At 37.2% G+C, this 4698-nt stretch overlaps 1 pseudogene; it reads left to right on the forward strand.

The window, feature by feature from the left end:
• Nucleotides 1-1737: 1737 nt before the first annotated feature.
• Nucleotides 1738-2697, forward strand: LOC148123063 (vomeronasal type-2 receptor 116-like; annotated as a pseudogene).
• Nucleotides 2698-4698: the final 2001 nt, after the last annotated feature.

Raw genomic sequence — 4698 nt, forward strand, 5'->3', positions numbered from 1 at the left:
AGCAGCTTGTTTGTTAGGACCATTTGATTGAAAAATACTTTTTCAATCCTTTACTCTAAGGTAATGTCTATCTTGGATGTTGAGGTGTGTTTCTTGTATGCAGCAGGAGGACGTATCCTGTTTTGTATAAATTCAGTTAACCTGTGTTTTTTTATTGGGAAATTGAGTGCATTGGTATTGAGACATATTAATGAAAAGTAATTGTTAATTCTTGTTATTATATTGTTGTTCATGGTGGTAGTGGTAGTGTGTGTGCGTCTGTGTGTGTGTGTGTGTGTGTTCCTTCTTTGGGTTTTGCTAGTGTGAGAGTATCTATTGCCTGTGTTTTCATGGGTGTAGTTAATTTTCCTTGAGTTAGAGTTTTCCTTCTAGAAAATTCTGTAGGCATGGATTTGTGTATAGATATTTAAATTTAACATTGTAGTGGAATATATTGTATTCTCTTCTCCAACTATGGTGATTAAAATTTTTCTGTGTTTATTAGTCTAGGCTAGCATCTATAATCTCTTAGAGTCTGCAAAATGTATTTCCAGGCCCTTCTGACTTTTAAAGACTCCATAGAGAAGTTGGGTGGAATTCATATAGGTCTGCATTTATACGTTTCTTGGCCTTTTTCTCTTCTGGCTTTTAATAGTCTTTTTTTGTTCTGTTCGTTTACCATTTTCATTATTTTGTGATACAGTGACTTCCTCTTCTACTCTAATCTATTTTGTTTGTGTTCTGTAAGCTTCTTATACTTTTATAGTAATATCCTTCTTCAAGAGAAATTTCCTTCTATAATTTTGCTGAATTATTTTCTAGGTTTTTATGCTTAGATTTTTCACCTTCTATTACTATTATTTTTAGATTTGGTCGTTTTATAGTGTCCCAGATTTCCTGGTGTTTTATGTTAAGAATTTGTTGGATTTGACATTTCCTTTGACCGAGAAATCTATTTCTTCTATTTTATCTTCAATACATGAGATTCTCTCTTCCATTTCTTGTATTCTGTTGGTAATATTTGCATCTGTAGTTCCTGTTCATGCACCCATTTTTCATTTTTTAAATTCCTCATTTTGTGTTTTGTTTATTGCTTCTATTTCAATTTTCAACTGTGTCTTTTAGTTATCTTTTCTTGGCATTTTTTACGGATTAGTTGATTTGCTCTAATTTTTGGTTAATTTTTTCTTGATTTCTTTAAGGGAATTTTTTATTTTGTCTTTAAGGATATCTATCATCCTCAATAAAGCTGCTTGAAGTTCATTTTATTGTGCTTTGTCTGTGTTGAAATAGTCATGTTTGCTGTCATAAAGTGGATGGGCTGTGGTGGTGCCATATTGTCCTGACTGGCATTGATTTTTACAATGATATTTAGGAATCTAGGTTTGGGTTGATGAGCTCCAGTTACTAATTTCTGAGTTTGCCTTTCTTGGGTGCGTTTTTTATTTTTTAGTTTCTATTATCTCTTTGGTTTTCTAGTCTTTGTGCCATGGGTTTCTTCTGGTTGGTGTGACCTTGGGTATAGTTTAGAGTCTCTCTCCAAGTTTCGAGTTGGCCTTCTGGCAGTTAGTTTCTACTGGGTGCAGCAGGGGAGAGGGATGAAAAAGAGAGGTGGGGAGGAAGTGGAAATTTTAAATAAATAAATAAATAAAATAGTTATTATCCTTCTTGGAACTAGGGTAAAGCAGAATGTGCCAGGTTACAAACAACAACAGTGGAAGGCATTCTTTGTAGCATGAATGTGAAATGAATAAATAAATGAAGAAGCTCACATGTTGGTCCTTTCCTTCCATAGATCAGCAGGAGTGTATCCCTTAACCAATTCAAGAGTACCCAAACTCTGAGAGAACCAGCTGCCTGCCCAAGTCAGTGACATTCCTGTCCTTGGAGGATTCTCTGGGCATGGCTCTGGCCTGCATAGCTCTGTGCTTGTCTGTCATCACAGCTGTAGTTTTGGGAATCTTTCTCAAGCACCAAGACTCACCCATCGTGAAGGCCAATAATCGGACTCTCAGCTTCATCCTGCTCATCTCCCTCTTCCTCTGCTTCCTGTGCCCATTTCTCTTCATTGGTCAGCCAAACAGAGCCTCCTGTATATTGCAACAAATTACATTTGCTCTGGTGTTCACTCTGGCTCTTTCCACTGTCTTGACCAAAACTGTAACGGTAATTCTGGCCTTTAGAGCCATGGCAACAGGAAGAACACTGAGAAGGCTCCTTGCCTCAGGCATCTATAACTCTGTCATCCCCATCTGTATCCTGATCCAGATTATTCTCCTTGGATTCTGGCTGGGAACTTCGCCTCCCTATATTGAAGAAGATGCACACTCTGAACATGGTCACATCATCATTTTGTGCAACAAGGGCTCAGTCACTGCTTTCTACTCTGTGCTTGCATACTTGGGGATCCTGGCCCTAGTGAGCTTCACTGTGGCTTGTCTGGCTAGGAATCTGCCTGACACCTTCAATGAAGCCAAGTTTCTGACATTCAGCATGCTGGTGTTCTGCAGTGTCTGGGTCACCTTCCTCCCTGTCTACCACAGCACCAAGGACAGGACCATGGTAGCTGTGGAGATCTTTTCCATATTGTCCTCCACTGCAGGGCTGCTAGGGTGCATCTTTTTTCCAAAGTGCTACATAATACTCCTAAGACCTGAAAAAAAATCTTTGAAATGTTTTAAGAACAAAACACAATCTAGGAAAAACTCATCATTTTGATGAATTAACTAAGTTTCTCTCAAAAAATCTTAGTATAGTCAGGTGAAACTATTACCTACTTTTCAGTGTGTTTTTCTCAAATGTTGTTTAAACAAAAATAAAAGAGTCCCTTGCTCTTTCTCACAATCTATTTCAGAATAGATGCTACACTGAAAATGAATGTTAGTAAGTCATGCATGCCACTTATTAACTTGTAGCCATTATAAATATTTGATATACATTATATGATAATAACCTAGATAAATAACACATTAACTAAATGATTTTTTCTCTCAATCTTTTAGTTTTGAAATATAGCAGGGCTTTGTGTGATAACTGAGTTCTTCTTTTGGGGACAGACAAAGAACTATCTGGGCTAAGGTCTTGACAACAGGTCCAGTCACTCCATAAATCAGTGTGGAGAATTTTCAATATGCTAAAAATACACCTACCATATGAAACAACTATACCATTCCTTGAACTATGAACTAAGGAGTCAATATCCCACTCCAGAGACACTTGCTCAGTCATTCTCATTGCTGTTCTATTCGCAATAGATAGGAAGTAGAAATATGTAGATCTCCTTTAACTGATAAACTGATAATGAAAATGCTGTACGCATAAATGGATGAAAGTAGAAAAAAAGTATTTGAAATTAGGTAACCCAGACCCAGAAAGTCAAATGTCACATGTTTTCTCTTCTCTGATCTATCTACCTCCAAATCTTCAGATGTGAATATTCACCCCAGACTAACAGTAGAAATCAGGAAATAGGGTTGGGAAGCAATGGAGAGTTAAATAGCAGAGTACAAATGATCTGATTGGGTAGATGGTACTCTAAATATGAGGGGGAGAATAAATACAAAAGAAGATGCTGGTTGTAATACGAGTAAATATGCCTGAAAGAGTCATAAGCAATTATACAGTGAACTACATATCTAAAACTGCCTATAATATACAAAAGTTCATTCATAAATATACAAATGTAGTTTAAATGGAAAACCTACAAGCCTTGCTTTAACAAGCCAGAGTATAGTCTAATTAAATATTCATCATTACACCCACAGGTAAATACAATTGGCCACTCACCAAAGAAACTTTCTTTGCTACAATTCATAAGATAAAACCACAACCAATCGAAAGGCAGGATTCTGGACTTTAGTCACCTCTGACACATCTACCAAACAATTCCAACATCCATGGCTCACAGACATGCACAACATGGAGCTAAAGGATATTAAAAGGCAGAGGATCAGAGTTTACTCTGAAACTGTGTCTCCTAATAACATCAGAAGCATCACCCATAAGTGTTACCAATATGACTGCATGAACATGAACTGAACAAGGGCAATGATAATACAGATGCTGAAATGGACTAGGAAGAGACCATTTGGTTACAACCTTAATCAAGATCTACATGGCATGAATAAAGGCCGAGAGTGGAAGAAATAATCTTCCCCAGGGAGGAGCACAGTTATCAGTTAGTTATCTAACACCAAATGATCAGCTCTGAAAACATAGAAACAATAACATTATAAGACTGAGCAACTTTTATGTAGGAGTATATGCTTCTGTTCAGAAAGTGGCAGGCCTCCCATGGCTGTCAACAAAGCATGGCATATCCAATTGAGGTCAGACTGAGTTCCTCCCCAAGTATTAAGGCTGGGCAAGGCAACCCAGTATGAGGAATAAGTTCCTGGAAGCTAACCAAAGTATTAGGGACAGGTCCAGATTCCACCGCTAGAAGACAAACAAGTAGATCAAGCTACACAGCTGTTACACATATGTAGAGACAGGGATTGATGAATCCCTTGGAAGGGGAAATAAAAGATATCTACTGGGTAAACCGGGGGACAGTGGGGATGAGAACATAAGCAATAGGACCTCATGGCTTTTTTCTTTACCTATTTAGTAAATAAAACCTGCTGAGTTTGTAAAATGCTACTTGTATATATGTTTTCAGGACTGAGGATCATATTTCTTTTTAAAACAAGATTAAATACTTAAAGTAATTATACATAA

The sequence above is a fragment of the Myodes glareolus genome, chromosome 2 (genome assembly GCF_982192425.1).
Source record: "Myodes glareolus chromosome 2, mMyoGla1.1, whole genome shotgun sequence".
Lineage (NCBI taxonomy): Eukaryota > Metazoa > Chordata > Mammalia > Rodentia > Cricetidae > Myodes > Myodes glareolus.